This window comes from Python bivittatus, unplaced genomic scaffold (genome assembly GCF_059951505.1).
Source record: "Python bivittatus isolate LINGU-HERP-01145 unplaced genomic scaffold, Pbiv_v1 ctg000430_np1212, whole genome shotgun sequence".
Classification (NCBI taxonomy): domain Eukaryota; kingdom Metazoa; phylum Chordata; class Lepidosauria; order Squamata; family Pythonidae; genus Python; species Python bivittatus.
The window spans coordinates 6,197,752-6,218,301 of NW_028277071.1; the positions used below are offsets into that span (position 1 = coordinate 6,197,752).

A 20,550-nucleotide genomic window follows, 5' to 3' on the forward strand; every position below is an offset into this window, starting at 1 on the left:
AGGTACTTGATACGTCTTCTAAATCCTAGCAATGCCTTTAAGAAGGAAGAGCACTTTTATCATTTTCCTATCCCTATTTTATTTTAATCTTCAGCAAAACGTTTGGAGGGAGTTTGGCTCTCACAGTCGTGCTGAGTTTAGTCCAGCTGGTGGTTGAGTCCAAACCTGGCAACCGAAGGCTGTGACAGGGTGTCAAGCTCTTATCCAAATGGAGGAGCACCCATTTATTATTTATCAAGCCTGAACAAATGTGCTTGACTTTCATGGGACTGCATCTTCCTGCAGCACGTGTTTTAGCCATCTGGAAGCATGAGAAGAGGATGCCCACTGAGCATGTGCAGAGACCTTTGCCAGGGGAGGCAACAGGGCAGGTGCAGAGAAGCAAGGAGGCTGCTTTGCTGGCCTTTAGAAAGCAGCACGTGGCTTCTTGAACTTGTTCAAGCGGGTGTTGGAAACTTTGTTGAACTAAAGCATCCTTCTGATGTTATTTTTTTCAGTTTTCATCCTGCTACTGTAGATGGAAGAAGTTTATTAAAAAGTCAACATTAAACAAAGAGAATCTTAAAATTTAAAACCATTAAATGTCATTATATAAATGTCATTATCCCTCAACCAGGATACATGTTGATTGCAGGGTATCATATCGCTCTTTCATCTTAAAAAAGTCCAATCCAATATAATGAAAGAATCATTTATAATCATTCTGAAGCAAAAGCCACTTCATTTTAAGAAATGAGAATATACTTACCTCTTGAGACACAGAGGAGTTGTAGTACTCTGACAGTGGTAAAAGTATGGTAACAGCCATTAAGGAAGGAATTTCAAAGGCAATATTTGGAGGAAAACAATTTGATCAGTATGTTTCAGATCTTTGTAAGCCATTTAAAATGCCTCCTTACCTAGAGAAAGGTCACACTGAGCTTCACAAGATTTCTACATACTCCTAAATAAATTGCATCTGTAGATAGAAAATTCAGGTTATGGGTGATCAAGCCCTGTAAGACAGAACCACTCCTACTGCTCTTGCTGGAACTGGTCTTCCAAACATGGTCACGTGAAGCCCCACTGAGCTGAGTGTGACACCAAAAAGAAGACCTGATTGCTTGTTCTTACAAGCTATTTAAAGGGCCTCCTTACCTGGAAAAACGCTTCACAAGATTTCTATGTGCTCCTAAATAAATTGCATTTTTTGTACCACTAGACCTTCAGTCTCTCAATGTAGTCTGCTTTCTTTCAACCCCTGAAGACCTTTTTGCTGTATCTTCCTTCCAGGATTCCCAATATCAGACACAACTCTCCCCAATTTTGCTTATTGAACTATGCTAAAGAAGAGATTGAGATCCAATCATTGAATGCCAATCTTTTATCAGATCAGGTAGAAAGAAAGGTACACTGTAAAACTAGATAATAAATAGGGAGTTAAGAAAGGATGGGGTGGGACGAATCAGATTATGGCTGATCAAGTCCTGTAAGACAGAACCACTCCTACTGCTCTTGCTGGAACTGCTCTTTCAAAGATGGTCACATAAAGCCCTCCTAAGCTGAGTGTGACACTAAAAAGAAGACCTGATTGCTTGTTTTTACTAGTCTGTTTTGATGAGAATGTGCGTTTCAGAGGGATGCACAAATCAGTTACGACATATTGTGATCAAGTTGTGCATTAATGTTTTAGCTTATTCCACAAAATATTCTGCAAATTAAAACATAAATTTAGGAAAAAATATCAAAATACTTGCAAAATATTATATGTTGCACATGTGAGTACTAGGTGTAAAGCCTTGAAATTTTAGCCTCAGTATACGTGGAATATATCAGTTGCTGAATCTGCTCTAAATTGAAATAAGTCAAGCCTGATAGGCATGCCTGCCTGCCTGCCTTCTACAAAATATAAATGCCAGGCTGAATCACAACCCAGGGGTTTGGAATGGTCTCTACTCCTTGTGAAAGAAAAAAGCTTCTTTAAAAAAAAAGTTTTTCATTTTGCAAGGAATATAATAATTCTGCAAAGAATTCTAAGAGAGTGGAGAAGGTGAGGAGGACTATCTGTTCCAGAGCTCATATTTCTTCCCTTCATCTTTGTTAACTTCTTAGGAAATAATCAGATGACCATGCAGTTCTGTGGTGACCACACCATGTTGTACAATCTCCATGCCTACAGCACAACACTGCATATCCAGGTGTCCATTACTTGACCATTTCCAAAGACCGCTTCCTAAAACCATAGTAAAGGTGGAGGATAAAAATGGGAGGTTCGCAAACTGCAACCATGCAGAAATACCTCTTTTCTTTTCTTTTCTTTTCTTTTCTTTTCTTTTCTTTTCTTTTCTTTTTTTTTCTTTTCTTTTGGGAAAAAGAAGAAGATAACAAGCAGTCAGAATGGGAAGGTGACCACTCCTTCCCTTGTCCTCTGAATTCTTATAGAAATTGGGCTTGAAGCTGTTAAAACTTCTTCCATTTCAATTTTGTTCCCTTCCTTCACAAACAGGGCAAAACAGAATCAGATTTCCCAATCTTCTTATGCAAACTATGAAGGCCTTCATTTTTGCAATCGGAAATATCATCATCATCATCATCATCATCATCATCATCATCATCATCATCATCATCTCTACTTCCAAAATGAACAACACAAACCAATCAAACAAATAAGTAAATCAATTACTCACTGGACTACTGGAATTTGGCCCAGAAATCTTAGTCCAAACCCTTTCTATCTTTGGACACTTTCGTGGTAGCCTCCATTTTTAATTCCCATCATAACTTTCTGAATGACTGTAGATTGAGATGGAATAGCATTTCAGGGCAAGATGGAGATCTGCTTCAAATCTGTCATAATGGAAGCAGAACATAAATATGATAAATAATGATGTTGAAGAGATATGGCAGCTGGCAATAGAGAAATCTCCTCATCCTTCAAATAGCCAAAGATTCACCATTCAGAAGAGGATGTTGAATGCCAGTTGAGAAAGAGGGAGGATTTGTGAAACCAGAATGGACAGGATGATATTAATATGAGATAGAAATAATTAAGACAATCTATTGAAAGAGGGGAAACAGGAGGGTGTTCTGTTCATTTTTCCATCTGTCCTCCTTTTACTTTAATGATATTCTACCTCAGTCATCTCTATATATTCTTTGTGAGGTTACTTCACTGCAGAAATTTTCAAAACCACAAATAAAGCCTCTCAGTTTAAGCCACGGGGCATCCTTGCAGATCTTTTTATCATTTTCATTCATTTCAACATTTCACTTCCAGTCAATACATTATTTTCTGTTTCCATCTTCCATCTTTCATTTAGTTTCTCAAGTCAACTCTCCTTCCTATCATTTTGGAAGAACAAAGCAGGTTGGAGAACTCAAGACTGGCAGAAAACACATGGGGAAAAATTGGGGGGCTGAAAGGTGTAAGTTGGTGGGCGTTCATGTTTGTTTGTCGGTTGTGGACAGGGGTGTGGAGCAAACAAACAAGCAAAAAAAGTCTTGCATTTCCCCCCAACCAGTTCATATTCAATTTGATGAGTGAAAATTGGCTGTAGAGATTTCCTGTAAGGGCAGAGAAGACTTTGATGAAAAAGGCAGTAATCTGCGGAATAAAATGTAAAAGAGTAACAAGTTAAACTTGTAGAAGTTTGTATCAGACGTAAACAAGTAACAAGTTCAACTTTAACTTGTTAAAGAGTAACAAGTGAGGAAAAACTGGTCTCATCAGATGCAAAGTAGAAGAAATAGTTATGGTCTGGGGAGATTAAGCTGGATGGAGTTTTACAGGTCAAATGTTTTTCTAAATAAATCAATAGGGTTGGAAGCAAATAAGGAAATACTGCAGAAGCAGGCTGGGTATTTTGCCTTGTTAGTATCTTAATATTAATTTTTTTTATTATAATGAAAACTATTGGCTCGATTGAAATCTAGAATTAAAAAGCAGAGCAAGTCACTCGCTCAATAAGGGCTTGGGTTACCTTCAATCGATCATCTGCACATGCAATATTTTTGCATTTTTTTCAGAAATGTTGGCCCAGACAAATGCTCTATGAGATGGACCATCCAACTCTGCCCACAAAAGATGCAGGAAATTTCACTGCTATTTGTGTGTGTGTGTGTGTGATTGTTTTTCAAAAATAAGGAAGAAAGGCACTTCAAACCACATTGAGGGTATGCACTGTAGGGTAGGCAAGTGTAGTGTGATCTGAGTTAGCAGAAAATGACCTTGAAGTCACAGCAGACAGCTTAATGAAAAATTCAGCGTCGTGTGCAGCTGCTATAAAAAAAGACAGATTCCATTCTTGGAATATCATAGCATACATACCATACCATACCATACCATACCATACCATACCATACCATACCATACCATACCATACCATACCATACCATACCATACCATACCATACCATACCATACCATACCATACCATACCATACCATACCATACCATACCATACCATACCATACCATACCATACCATACCATACCATACCATACCATACCATACCATACCATACCATACCATACCATACCATACCATACCATACCGTATCATGAATGCCTTTTTACAAATTTATATATGAGACTTGCAATGATATGTACAGTTCTGGTATCTGTCATTATTGTGCAAGAAAAGGTGCAAAAAAGAATCAATCATTGGGGCAGCAGTAGCTCCCCTACAAGGAGTCAAGGGGGCTTTTTAGCTTGGAATGAAGAAGGATAAAGGAGGACATGATAGAGGCATTGAAGACCATGCATGGCATAGATAATGTGGACTATAAGAAGGTTTTCTCCTCCCTAACGACCATTGTTGTGATGGTAGCCCAGTCTGGATGTTTTGTAAAGAGGACTGGATGGGTCCAGGGAGGATCAGGCTATCAGTGGGTACTGATATTGATGGCTCTTCATCACCTTCTGAATCACAGATATCAGGCTGGGAAGTGACAGTGGAACTGGGCTCTGATACCCCAGTCCAGGCTTGTCAGCTTCCCAAAGGCATCCTGCTGGCCAGGGTGGGACCCAGAATGTTTGACCAGGTAGTCATTGGCCTACTGAGGGAGTTTCCTCTTCCTCAACTTCTCAGGAACCATCACTGTATATAATACATGATTACTGAAACCTGGAACACATCTGAAAGCCTGGATGGTCAGACCTGCTTACACGAAAAACAGAGCTAGATAAAGATCAACTCTGCACATGGAACAATACTGGATGGTAGGTAGATTGCTAGATTGAAAGATATTTAAATGACCACTGTGCTATCAATTCCAAAAGGCGAAAACAATGTCCTATACACCTGTCAGTAAGATTCAGTCCAATCTGATGCAAGATTTTGAGTCCCATCAAAGGATTTAAACCAGGACAATTCAAAGAGAATGAGAGAAAGGGAAAGATTATTAGGGAAAGATGTACTTGAAAAGGTGGAAGGAAGACACCAAGCAGTGAGGCTGGCATTGTAGCAGATTCTTAATACAACAACAGCCATGGATGCCACTTTAGCAACGCTTAGCAGCAGCTTGACTGAAGTAGGAACACAGTTCTAGACAAATCTCCGCAGGGTCTCCATGAGTCAACCTAGATGTGATAGCAGCCAACAATGACAATGTAAATGATTCATGGAAATAGATGCATAATGGGCAAATTGTATGTGCATGCAAGCACCTGTTCACAATGGGCAATTGGAATATCATCTAGTGTTATTGGCTTAGAACAACTTATTTCTAGACAGAATGATTCAGCCACGTATAAATCAGATGTGATGAACCAAAACGATTGCTCAGATACCCAATTTCCCCAATCCTTTATCCATTCAGAGAACACTTTAAGTGTGGTTTCTTACATACTGAAGCTCTTTATTTCTGTGCTCAGTGTCATAAATATTATCTCAGTATTTGCTGTTGGAAATCACCAAATTTTTCATGAATATGTCTGCATCCTTCCTCAGAATATTGTTCTGACTTTTTACATTTCTCAGGGGTGATACCATGATGCCCTGTTTTGTTTTTTGAATATTTCCTTATTATAATATCTGCTGAAAGAAAAAATGGAAACTTGAGGAAGGAATGGTGGGCGAAAGGCACAGCCAGCGACTGCGGTGGAATGAAGAACAGGTAAGTAGACCGGCTCTTTGATATTTCCTTTCTGGACAAGGAGAGGTCTTGAGATTGCCCACAAGTGCTCCATACAGCTGCTTCTTGCAAGGAGACCACAAGATACTGGTCTCCAGTGGGTTTAGAGCCCTGGGAGACAAGGGAATAGCCACCTTGCTCACACGGTGGTTGGCGCTCTAGGTTTGCATACTTCCTTTTCTAATCACTTTTGGAAATAGCTTAACAACTGCTTTTTAGCTATTAGAAATCTTTGGATCGACAAGTTTGACAGTACTGGGTGAGTTTCCTCCAATCCTTAGTGAAAGCAAGTTTTAACTACAAATATAAGGATTTAATTTTTTTTCCTTTTGGAATAAACAGCAAAAGGGTGGTTAAAACGTTGATTTGAGAAATTTACCAATGGATGAAGGGTCCAGATAAATTTGAAATAAGGTTTTGGAATTAATTATAAAGAATCCTTCCCATGGGAAAATCCTTTTGTTCTGAATTTTTTAAAAAAAATTATAAGATTTTAAAAATTGGATCCTAGAGGGAACTAGAGGGAACTAAAGATTGCAATTAAAGAAGAACACATAAACTAGACTTACAATTACAGAATGAAGCAAAATATTCTTACCTTGGGTATCCTGAACAAGGGTTTTTGAACAAGGGGCTTAGAAATTAATTTCAATAGTGTCAACAGATACATCTCCCTCTATGGAGAGTCTGTGTCCAACATAGGTTCTGGAAGAGGAACAAGTTCTACTTGAGAAGATTGAGACTGAGTTGAGAGTGGATTTACAAATGACAGGCTACAAGAATGACATGGAAAAAGATTTTACACTGGACATATGAAACAAACCAGCTGATGTCTTGATAATTAAAAGGGATATACTAACAATAAACCAAGAGAGTGACCAGGATAATTTTCCTATGTTGGATTGTTAAAGTTTTGAAGAATCCGATGAGAAGGGACAAAGAAAAAAAATGAAAAGAAGTCAAGTTCTATGATATTATTTGAATGGACTAAAGATTAAGATTGTTAGAAGAAAAAGGTAGGAATCTAATATTGGTTTATTTAATGATGGTTCAAATAGATATGTTGTTATCTCTGGTAAGCCTGAATGGACCTTTCCTGAAGCAGGACTGAAATGACAAAGGTTTATGGATTTGTTGATAAATAAGACAAGGAATATGGGAAGAACAGATCATTTATTGTATTTTAAGAGGAGATAATAAGTTACTAGAATTGTTTATACTTGTGATGAAAGTGGGAACTCACTTCTTTATATATTCCTTTCCTTTTTCTTTTTACTATATTCTTACTTGTTATATTTTATCCTTAGCTTTCTTCTCTTTCTTTTCTGCACCTTCTACTCTTTCTTTTTCTTTTTCTTTTTCTCTTTTTAAAATTTGTATTAGGTTTTACTCTTGTAATTAAAAACTTTAATAAAATTATTATAAAAGAAAAAGTGAAAACACATGAGTAATGACTTGATTAGCTCTATTTAATTAATTTAAATCATATTAATGACGTTTCAATGAGCTCAAATATTGGTCCTTGCTGTGCCTATTCCATTTTTCTGGGCTGTGAATCCCCAGACTGCCACTCAAGATAAAGTATGGATCTTGGGCCTAAAATCCTGGATGCTGATCTTAGCTGTGTTGATGACTCCTGAAGCAGCTAATGCTTCACAATCCATTTAGGGCTTTGCACTCAGAGCTAGACTGTCCAAATTGTCCATTTGCCCCATATTTTGACCTCCCCTGGTCAAAAGGCTAAATCAGGAGATTGATGGAGGTCCTGGTGGGCCATCTGGTCGATGGGCTGCATTTGGTTTGATAGGTTGCAAGCTTAGACACAGCAAAGGTATTATAGGTCCTAAGCCTGACAGGTAAACCAGAATCGGAACTGTCAACCAAGCAAAGCTTGCATGCAAACAGAAGCCATCCATGAACTTTGGGGAGCTTTCTAGCTTCCTTTCATTCTCCTCTTCACTTATACAACAGAACTTGGAAATGATCTGATGACTCTACTTGCAAAGCGTGGATGCTGGGTACCCCCAAGAAGCTGGAGAAGAATGAATCTTGTGCTGAGCTGAAACATGGAAATGGAAATATACCCGTGGGAGGATCCTGACAACCCTCTTATAAATCTCTGTTATACTTTATGTCTGGCCAGGGGGACAAGGGCTACAGAGGTGGCCAGAGGTGCAACTTTTTGCAGTGTTTCCAATTCCTCAGGATGAGCGAAAGCTATTCCTGGCCTCCTCCCCTTTCTCACTGCTTCTTCAAGAGAGTTTAAGCCGATGCTGTGGGCAAAGGTCAGTTGCCGGCTCAAGCTCCAGGCCAGTTAAACTGGAACTTTGGCTTTATTGGAAAAGGGAGAGGAAACTTTTTACCAGTTCATTACTCTTTAGATCCTGGATAATGAGCGGGAGGAATGGAAACGGGCCGATGGAGGATTTGGCACAGGGGATGGGATAAGCATCAGAGGAAGAATTTAATAGCTTGGGTCTTGGAGTGAATTGAGAGTTTTTGTTTCATGACAAATTGGGGCAGATGAATCAATGTAAGTCACAGCCAAGTCTTGCATGAGAATGCTGGTGAAAAGTGACACCTCAGTTGAGATATTTCCGATGGGGCAAAAAGCCACCTCTTTCACAGTGTGGCTAAGCAGGCTTTCTCTGAAGTCCTTGACTGAAATAAACCCTCTGGTAAAGGGTTCTTGAAATGTAGGGGAAAGGATCCAGATACTAGTCGAGGGACTTCTAAAACATTTGAACAAATATTGCATCACAGATTCTCCTTCACTGAAGAGAAAAAGAAGAAAAAAACTTGTTTTGCAATGTACACTACAGAGCAGCAAGGAAAAGCAGATAGAAAACTTACCACTTCTGGTTTAATCTTCCAGTCTTTGGAGTGGGCAGCTTTCCCCTCACTTTTCACAAAGGGTTGCCCTCTTCTGTAGGGAAAAATTGGATATGCTACCCTGACTAACTGAAAGCTTCACATTTTTATTTCCAAACTTAATGTCGCCTGAACCAAAGGGAGTTGGGCCTGAGTACATGGAATAAACCCCAATCCCAGCTAATCAACAAAGCAAGAGCTTTGGGGGATAAAGACTTGGCGGCTTCTGTCCCTCTAGCTAGCGCCTGGCAGCCTAGTTGAGAAGGACGTGGGTAAGTGTGGGTGAGTGTGTGTGCATGTGAGAAACAGCAAATGAACATTGTAACCAGTAATGTTTTACTGTTACTTTGTATTCACTGGTCTCTGTGTATTTCAAAGAACCTGTTGTGCCTTAATGTTTGTTTGAAAGTGATTTGTGTGTGAACCTAATTATTTCTTGGCTATTGACCAGGGCTGTGTGTCTTGTCTGCTCTAGCCACACCTATCTGCAAAACCCAGGTAGAAAACAAGGGGGGCTTACAAGATGTGTGTGCCTCAACAGGCTGTGAGTGAGCGAACCTGGGAGCGCATTTATCACACCCTGCATTATGGTTAATATCTGATTTCTCTGTTTGTGGTTATTTTGATGTCAATAAAAGTACTTCCCATTGGGTTCAGTGGTGGAGAAGATTGGGATGTTTGCCAGTCAAGACAAACTATTGCTGATTGTCATGGAATCGTATCTGATTAATCAATGAATTCTTCTTGCCAGTAATGGCAGATGGTTCCCTTAGTTCATCTCAGTGTGTGTAGATCCTGGGATTGAAACTGTCCCTTGACATCCCTCCCCCCAGGAAGAAAAGAAGAATCACATGAAAGGAGCTGGGACTCTGACCATCTGTCTGTCTATCTGTCTGTTCAACATCCTGTCATTGACTTATTCATATTATTTGGCTTCCAAATAGGATCAGTAGAAAATGGATTCAGTTGTTTTTCAGCAATCCAAGAATACTGTCATTGCTTTGAAAAATGAGGACCTTTTCCAAGGACTTCTGGAATTACCCCATCCAGGTGTTCACTGATCACAATGTGAAACTTTCCCCAAATAGGATTGTGTCAACTCACATGCTCCAAACCACTGTGTTTTTTTGTTTATTGATGGTCCCAGAAGAATAAAATACAGACACAATATTTCAAATACGGAGAAACCAAACCTGAAACATTCAATACTGAAAAAAGATTACCAGGTGACCTCTGAAAGCCAGACTCTGTGGTGGACAGAAAAATATTGGCTGGTCCTTTTGAGAGGGGATTGATTACCTTACTGCAGGTGGCTGAAGACAGAGATATGATCCCAAACTGAAAGCGTGGCAGAAACAAGGAAGCTGTTCCAGGAATCATGGGGAAGAAGCTCAGACAGAGATTTTGTTTAACCCACAAACGTTCACAAGCTGCCTGCCTTTCCCCAGCTAAACCAAGGTGGTGGGAATCGGTTATGTATTGATAAAGGAGAAACCGAGATGTTCTTTGCCTGACTCCCTGGCTGTATTTTTGTATTATATTTTTTACCTTTCCCCCCCACCCGCCTTTGCAGAATTCCCCCCCTTGCAGAGGGGGGAGATTGCTTAGACAAGTGATCTCTTCCTAAACTGCTTTTCTTCCCTAAAAGCTGCTAACCGCAGCTTAACAAGCGCAGCCCTGTGACCATAATTAGGTAATTAGCACCCGGCTTACGCAGCTGTCTGAAATTGGCAAGATGTGAATAGGTTTCACCCTGAAGGCTTTCTTTAGCCTCCTCAGTGGCTCCCTACGACATTCCTTTCAATGGGTATTTCCCATTGGGTGCCTGCTTACTCTTGTGTCATCCCTTCCTCTCCAGTCAGTGAAATACAAACCAGACTCTCCCCTTGCTAGTGATCCCAGAACCCAGGTGAGGATGCCAAAGGGCAGGGGAGTGGGGAAAAAGGGCTACATGATTTTCCTCTTTTTCCCAGCTTCCTTTGTTCTGGTTTCAGTTCAGAACAAAACCGTCCCGCTGTTTGGGCTCACCCAGCTGTTTGGGGTCGTATCCTTCTGATGCTGTCAGTATGTTCGGGGACGACGTCTTAATAAACCCTTTTCAAGATGTATTACTGTTCTGTCATCTCACTTCGTATTCTTCTTTGGTATCCGTCCTGCAAATTGTTCATTAATCATCAAAAAACAGATTAATAGCAACACAAGATATGGAAGCAATATTTATTCTTTGCTGAATAAATTCTTTTGGCTCCAGTGCAATAAGGACTGCTATATTCGGTGCACTGAATGTTTCAACTTAGGAGATTGTATCACTTTGGGGAATCCCTGTGTTTTTTCTCCCCACTAGCAATTTGCTCTCTTACAAAAGCTTTTCTTTGCTAAGAGACAGAAAGAAAAGTGTGACTCGGTGTTCTTCCATAATGGGTGGAAGATCTCCTGAGTGAAAGAAGGTTGCAGTATTTCTCATTTGAAACCAAGCGACAACCTGGGGCAATTTCTTCCGCTAAATACCTTCAACACAAAAAGTTTCCATCAATAAACAGCTCAGCAATTGTATAAAGCCTTCTGTCCTCCCATGCCTTGGATTGATTTTCTTTATTTCTGTATTTAAAACGTAGTAGTGAAAGGTAGGAGGAGATCAGGGGCCAAAGGTTGCTTCCCGTTTCTAAAATTCTAATGTGAATTTTCAGTATGGATTTGTGATAGGATTAATGTATTACTATCAGAAAGAAATGGAATTGTCTTAACAGAAAAATGGGGAACCCACAGACCAGGGCCAATGTGTAACCGCCAGCCTATCATTTAACATAATAAAGGTATACAGATGCAGATGCAGATGCAGATGCAGATGCAGATGCAGATACTCTGTATGCCTATCTAAAGGCATGTGGCTTACTTTTCTTCTGTTCTTTGGGTGATTGAGTTGGAAAATGGAGATATCAAGCTTTTTATATAAAATGGGTACCTTCTGGGAAAACTGAATGTATTAATGAATCCCACTGTTCCTATGTTCGATCCACCGTCCCTGAGGAATTATTTTATTGCTGTATTTAGCCAGGTGGTGTATGCAAGCAAACTGGTGCAGGACACCCCAATGCATAAATTGTGACCTTGCTTCCTTATAGCGGTGAGGAATATCACCCGGCCTCCTGCCTGGCTTTGAGGGCCTCCTCAGAAATGACGATGTCCCAATTCTTCAACCACTGAAGCTTTGACTGTTGGCTACTCAGGTGAGCTTCTGCAATGGGCTCAGGTAAGAACAACAGAAGGAAGATAATCTTGCACCACACAGTTATTCAACCATATGGACCCTATTTGTAAATTTTTATTTTATATTTTGCAGCTATATTTTATTTTTTCTTTCAAGAACTCAAGGTAGCATAGGCAGATTGCAAAATACTCTGTAAAATAGCAAGAGAGTCCAAGGACAAACCATATGGGTCCATTCGTAATCATGTTAATGGCAAGATAATGAAATGTGAATAGTTGCATCATGACACATGTTTTGTCACTTGTCCCCTACTGAATACTGATGGGCCAAGAATTGTCCCATGTTTTAGAAAGATTTCAACTCGCATTTGACTGGGCAGGTGAACTCCTGGGAAACACCATGGTAAAAAAAGAACCAAGAAAAAGAAAAAAAAAATGGAGAAAAAGGCTCCTACCCCTCTTCTCCCATTTTTTTCTCCAAGGACCTTCATATTTCTAGACCTACAGAATCTGGTGTACTGCTTGACCACTACATCACACCGGGTCACACTCCGCAATAAAGCTGGGATAGATGAGTGCCAAAGTAGGCAATTCTGGGGGGGGGGGGGACACATTTCAATATGGAGCAAACTGCAGCTGTTGTGAAAATGTCCTTGGGAAGGTTTGTTTATTCACAAAATGGCTGCTGTGCTAGGTGTATTTAGTCCCCAAATGCCCATTTAACGGAAGACAGACAAGGTGGCTTTCTATCACCTGTAAAAATCCTCCCACCTTTTCTCTACTACCAAGCTTACTATTAATGATGAGCTGACTAATCCCAATCACCTTCAAACTTCCTTCCAAGCATAGCATGGCGCAGGTTTGACGCTCAATGGGGCCACATAATCAACTTGTTTCATAAGCTTCAAATGTAGGACTAATTTACAGGCCCAGCAACATCACTCCTGTAGTTATATTACAACATCCCTTGTAATTATATTGTGCGAAATCATTCCTGGAACTTTGTGGGAATAAGGGGTGAGAAAAATGAATGGAAGCTATCAGGAAAATGTTTGCCCTTTTTTTACCTGTAAGAGGAATACACACAAAGTGATTGTTCTTCTTTTCGGTGGTTGGGGAACTAGTCTTCATTGCCCCTTCTTGATAAGAATTCTGAAACAGTATTTTGAATTAGCCATGAGCGAAGCCATGAGTAGCTCTAGGCATTTTGCCATGTTTGTTTCACAGATTAGAGCCGGGATGGAACACGGAAGGAGGAACGTGGCAAAGAGAAGAAGGACAAAAGAGACATGTACCCCCTGAGAGAAATGGAACAGTGATTGAGATAAATTAAATAAAAGGGTATTGTTATTAAACATCAGTGCGAATGGCTGGGTTTTATTCTGTTTTATATCAAAAATATTCAGATCAGCAGCACTCCTATGTTTCTACCAACACAGTGTATAATTCTGTTTAGCTATTTGCAGTCAGCTGAAGTAGGCTATATCTGGTTTTATAAGATGTTGGTTTTGAGTTTTATTTCAATGTTCAATTAGTTTTTCAAGCGATGGCTTCTGTTTTAATCTGAAGCTGTCTTAGTTTTAATTTCTTTGCAGGAATGCAGGAAGGGAGGCTCAGGTAAACATAAAAGAAGAAAGAAAAGGCCACCATCTAATTGTCCTGTTTGTGTCATGGCCTTGGGGAGGGAGGAGGCCTTCATGACTATTGAGTCTGTTGTTTTGGTAATAAGAACGACAAAATTTAAGCTTGAAAGCTTTAAATGACCATTAGATGAGAACAAGAGATTTATGTTGCAATTTCCTGCCATCTAATGGTTATCTAGACTTTTGCAGCCCAGGTCTGGGGGCCCTACTTTTAAGGCATCTAGGGAGAACTTCCCCTTCCACCTGTGTGTCTTAATGAAGGTTATTGTGGTTTCTGTGTTGAAACAGAAGAAAATTACAACACTACCTGAGGTAAAGTAGGCCTCAGTTGCTTACCCAGAAGAAACTGGAAGAGAACCAATGGCAGTTAGGACATTTCCTTTGGGGGCTCATTCCTGTGATAGCCTTGGCCTGTATTTTGCAGCTGACATACATTAGATTAGATGTGTTTATACAGTATGTTTTAATTGAACGCTTTGTTACCAAAACCCAAGATTTGTTATCTCTGTAAACAGCAGACACCATTTCTGAGATGATTTCAGTGCAGTTTAAAAAATCCAGGTATTAAAGAATGTGAGTCAGCCAAGCTTTATGAAAGGAATGCAGATCACAGTTGGCCTCTGGCTGGCATGCAAAATTGGGCCAGGATGAAAATGAATTAAAATGAAATGAATTAAACAATATATATACATTTACGCTGCAGAGTGCTTAAACAGGCTGTGTAGGGATTCAAAGGGAAAAAGGAGATCTGTAGTGTACAGGGGTAGACTTGTCAGCAATTTCTTAAATTGAGCTAAGGACGTGCTGATGGAAGCTATGTGGGCCCCACACACTCCAACCATCTTTTCCCTTTTGAATCCAGATCTCTGCACAGCCCGAAAGTTCCATAATGTCCTGGTTCTAGTTTGTGAAAAAGTTTACTTTCACAGCCATTTTGACAGGGCCTCAGGCACTTCTACTTTATGGGGATGGCTGGCAATAGCCTGATCTAATTCAGGTCCACATACCTGCCATTTGCCCAAGATGTTGGAGAAGGTAGGATGTCAGGATATAGGAGATTAGTGGGCAAGCTATCCTGGCTGTTGGAAGAACATATAAGTGCAAAATGCTAAGATTGGCTGATTGAAAGTGATCAGCTTTCTGCTTTCAAAGTAGCTCTTTATCACTGTAGAAGATCAGACAATATGATTTCATATATGAATCTAGTTTTAATAGGTTGTTTAGAGGTTAGGTTGTACAGATTTGCATAATCACGACATTTCTATTCTTAACATTGTAGAAAAGTAGAGAAATATTGTACCACCGTACTCCTTTCTACTTTGTACGATGCAATCACCTGTTTGGAATGAAATTAATGTTTTGCTTTTAACTGCTATTAATTGTACTATAAAGAAATTAATACAAATATATATGTATTTGCGCAAATATTCCATCTTTTCCAATTCTTTGAGAAGCAGGAAAAGACATGTTTAGGTGGAGATGGATCAGGGGAAGAAGATTGAACCTGGAATCTTATTCTCTTGCTTAAACTTTTTTTAATCTCTCCTGACTTTTTCCCTCTATAATTGTTATAGAGCAAAGTGAGAATAAAGTAGCAATGTTAAACGTGTTTAACATTCATTATGACCAAATTGAGATAAAGGCAATGTGAGGGTGCAGAATGAGAATAGATTTCTACCCTGTATGGGAGGAAAGATCATGTTCTCTATGTTTTTACAAACAACTTTATTAGGTTTTGAAGATATAGAATAAAAACAGAAAAGAACGAATGAAAAGATTAGGTTCTTTATTTTTTGTAGTTTTACTCTGAGTGAACGGAATGGCTTTTCAGGTCAGAATATGGGCAAACCAAGGGGGCCTCGTGCAGCAGCAACCACACCAAGCCACAATAGTGCCCAAATGGTGGCATCTGCACAGTGATATCACTAGCGTGGCCATTATGTACTTGTGCTCTGACCGCTGACGCGAGTGTGTATATCACAGCGTTTGCATGACAGCTTCAACATACGTGGCCTGTCATCCTTACCTTCTTCACAGGTGCTCACAGTTGCAGAATAATGGAGAGATGTTTGAAGAGTGAACAAACGAAAGTAAGGAAGGTTATTCTTTGTTATCTTACAATGTGCTAAGCTAGAATTGACCACCCAAGGAAGGTCTCAAGAGATTAGAAAGCAATCTAGGAGTGAGCGAAAAGATCAGCCTATTTCTCAGGGATAGTAAGCTTCTGAGAAAGCAGAAGACTTCCTTTGCATAATGTTTATTCATTAATATATATAGTTTATATGACTGCCCATCTCACCACACTGACTCTGGGTGGCATATAAGGATTAAAACAACAGTCACAAGCAATGCCACCTGAGTTAAGAACACATCCCAAACATAGAAACCACATGTACCTCCTGTAAGTCCCATCAATGAAGGCTGTGCTATGTTTTGATAGGTTCAGCCATTAGGAAGATGCTACATAACTCTCCACTCATCCTTGCATCAGCAGAAAAACAAAACTAGCATGAATGTTGCTATTCCCATGGGGGATTCCCTAACCCATCTCTAATGATTCTGTTTGAAGTCACTGTCAATAGTGACCTTCCGCCATGGTTTTGAGTGACCTTTGCTCACCTTTGAACTGTATTGGAATAAGGGGGGAAGTATTCCTTCAGCATCAGTGCAACTATGGACAACCTAAGACTGTTTTCCTCAAGATCTGAGGACAAGATGAAGAAACGTTTTGGGACATCATAAAAAAATACGTTGCCAGGACACATTTCTGCTATGGTTAGCTGCAAGTGAGACCTTTCTCTTGTTGGACAAAGGAAAGCAGTTCATTTGAGCTACACATTTTGCTTGAAGTGTGTACCTCTAGCAATAATAGGTCTAGGGGCTAAATGCTAAGGATGATTCCCTCAAATCATATAAAAATGTATGTATGTATGTCATGAGGCATTTTCACTGTGCTCATCTATCCCCATGGTACAGTTCAGCAGATATTCTCCTCAAGAAGGTTGCTACATGAAAGGTTACAAAAATAGGGAACATCTAAGAAGGATGTACAAACTTCTTCATTCAACCACAGGCTTGCAGTGTGTAACGGCCAGTTCGAGAGGAGGAAAGGGGTCTGGCTGGCATCTTCAGTTCTCTGGACCTTGGATCCATCCTTCTTGGAGGGAGCCTGAAAGGGGGCAAATTGAAAGATCGGGTGAGTTTAGACCCAGATCAGTTGCAGAGAGGATATAGAAACAGAGAGCTTATGACAGCAATGGGCATAACTTTCTAGCGGAGATTTAACCAAATTGCTAGCATCTATTAATAAATAACACTCTGAGGTGGTGGAATCCAAAGATGGTAACTGAAAGTATAGTATTTAAAGGCATGGAAATATGATGCTTGGGAGCTTGTGATGCACAGCTGAGCTAGAGCAGCATCTTAGGTCCCATTCATTATTGTTTAACTTTGATACGTTTGGAAGAATTAACTTCAAGGTGCTGGCTATTACCTACAAAGCCCTGTATGGCACAAGGCCTGGATATGTGAGGGACAGCTCATTTCCAATCATTTCTGCCCATCCAGTACATTCTGGTAGAGTGGGTGTGCTGCAGGTCCCCTCTATTAAACATTGTCATCTTGAGGGACCGAGGAAGTGTCCTGTGTCACAGACCCCACTGCTGGAACAGCATCCCCCCTGAGATAAGGACAGGGTCCTCTCCCCTAGAGTTCTGGACAGCTCTTAAAACCTGACTTTGGTCCCAGGCCTGGGATTGACGTATTGTGGTTGTTTTTTGTGGGGGAAGGGCTGTTTTGTTTCGTTTGATCTGTGTTGTTATTAGATCATTTTAGTCCGGGCTGTCTGTGTGGTTTTAGGTTTTATTTGTTTTTATGGATATTTTTTAAAGTTTTGTATATCTCCCAGAGTCCATTGGAGTTGGGAGGCTATAGTTTGATTTTAGCCGTTCTAGGTTTTATCTGTTTTATGGTTTTTTTTTCTTTTTTTAGTTTTGTACACATTGGATTTGGGAGGCTATAATAAATTTTGAAATATATCTATATCCATATCTATATCTAAATCTATAAATAAAATAACTCCTTCCACCCATTAAATGTAGCCAGCTCAAATTGCATCTTTCTCCATAACATGCCAGATAGCTTTCCAAACCTCACTTATCTTGGGCATATACAGCTTTACTACCAAAAGGTGTCAGGGCCATAGAAGAATGCTTATGTTCTGGGTTGATTTAAATGGTGCAGAAAACAGGGCAGCTGAGTTCCACATCTAGGCCAGCTTTCCCCAACCTAGAGTCCTGTACATGTGCTGGACTACAACATCTATCATCCTGAAACAATTGGGGTGATGGGAATTACAGTCCAACAAATCTAGAGGATGTCCATCTTAGGGAGACTTCTCTAGCTTTTGAAGACATTATTTTAATGGTTTAACATTATAAAAGCCAGTGTGCTGTACTGGTTGTTAAAATGTTGGATCGCTACTGGGAAGACCCAGTTCTAGTCCCACCTCAGCCACAGAAGTTCACTTATGGACTCTTTCTCTCGGCCCAGACCACCTCACAAGATTGTTACGGGGGGAAACGGGAAGAAAGAGTGCTGCTTATGCCTCCTTGGGCTGCTGAATGAAAAGTGGGACATAAAGCTAACTGACAGCTAAAAACTCAAGAGAAGCAGGATAGGCACTTAACAGATAAATAAAAAACAGGGAGAGAGAGCCATCTGCGCCTGTCAGAACAGAGGAATCCGGTCTATTAGTTAAATCTGGCCTTCTCAATGCAACTACGTTCTTCCATATACACTATGTCAATTTGCTTTCTGAATAAGAGATATTCTTTATCTGGGGATTATTTCTTATTTTGCAGCTATTGAGTCAGGAGCGAATCATGGCTCTTAATGGCTACTGCTTTTGGGCCCTCCTTCTGCTGCTTTTCCTCCCAGCGACTTCCTTCTTCCCCTGCAGTGAAGCCTCATCCTATGAAGACTTCCTGAGAAGGCATGTGGACAACCCCAAAACCGATCTCCAGAATGACCACAACTACTGCAACAGGATGATGCGCCGCAAGGGCTTGAAATGTCAACGGAGCAACACCTTCATCCATGCCAGCAGAGAACGGCTGACCGCCATCTGCAAGTCCAGGGGAAGGAAACTGGATGGCAATCAGACCAGCAAAAGCCTGTTTCCAATCACCATCTGCATCAAAAGTAACAAACGCAAGACAATCTTCTGCAAGTACAAAGGGAAGAGTGAGATCAGGAAAATCCGAGTCACTTGCTGTAGGGGCCTTCCGGTCCACTACATTACCCATGCTTGAAAGAAGAAGAGAAATGTAGCAGAACCAAAGATCTTATTCTACGTTGCTTTGGCAACCTTCCCTCACTTGTTCTGCTCTCCCACATCCTCACACACTCACTGAGCTGTCTGCATGGCTTGGCATAAGCAGTTTTCTCCAGTTCAGGCTATAGCCTTTTGGATTTATCTGATTTCCTTTTCCCACCAAGTCCAGCTTGGTGGTTTCATCAGACTTCCAAAGATCAGCCACAATAGCCTTGGCAGTGTCTTTAAATTCCACATGTGTCCATGCAAATAAAGTTGCAACATCCATGTGCTTCTGTCATCATTTCCTTGTGTTTGACTGCCTCCCTGTGTGTTTCGTGCAGCATGGCAACAACCCCTGTATCTATCATAGTAACAATGGATCTGCCCTATTCACTGATTGAGCTTAAGCTCCAGGTTGGCCAATCTCAACCTACTGTAGGCTGGGACTGTCAACCCCATCATTCCCAGCCTGTATAGGCCATCACACAATTTATAGACAATAGCCATAAGTATTAGGCCTAGGTCATAATGGATGTGAGGGTGAAGGTTTTTATATCTTGTCACTGAGTTTCGGAAAACCACCCACCAGGAATTGGAAGCGATCACTGTCTGGATCAGAAGATGTTTTTTCTGATCAGGCAGAGTCACAGAAATGGGGTGAAGGGCCTTTTCCCAGATTGCTCCCCTTTGGGGTATATTAGAGCATTGTTTTGCCCCCCCCCACCTCTTTTCACCTGTTCTTCACTAGCTATGCCTTGATTTTCAAAAGTAGAACAAAACCTTCCCTGAGTCAGTCCCTGAACTGGATTTTCCCAGAACAAGCTAGATATTGTGGAATGTCAGATTTGTACAAATACCTCTGTCTCTTGCCATTCAGTAGTTCTTTTCATCATTTGGGGAAATGATCCATACTCGAGATGGAAAAGATGGAGAAGTTGCTGTTTGTTTCTTTTAACATTTGCACAGAGTTCTTCTTTAATGATCAAAATGGAGTTCCTTGGGCATCTGTTGGGTTATTTAATTCATTGGGGGAAAAGATCCCCACCTATTTTCTTGTTGTGGCCCTCATCCACTAAAGATTCAGGAAGTGGAGCTCTTGGGAACCTGCTTACCAGTGTCTGATCTACTGTGACTCCCAGTATGATGCAAGATAATGATAATGATAATAATAATAATAATGATGAAAAATGTCTATGCTGCCCAACTCCCAGCAAATCTGAGCAGTTTACGAATTGTTAAAAACATTAAAAACATTAAAAACAAATAACAATAGAAACCCCAGAACAAAGAAACAAGATGGCAAAGAATACAAACCCAGATGGAACAAGGGACAGGGAGAATGGGGCATCAATCATCCTCACCAAAGGCCTGGGCAAAAAGCCATGTTTTCAGGGCCCTTC

General features: G+C 40.4%; 1 pseudogene; it reads left to right on the forward strand.

Annotated features, from left to right (window-relative positions):
- The first annotated feature begins 18,716 nt into the window (after positions 1 to 18,716).
- Positions 18,717 to 19,145, forward strand: LOC148215343 (ribonuclease pseudogene; annotated as a pseudogene).
- Positions 19,146 to 20,550: the final 1,405 nt, after the last annotated feature.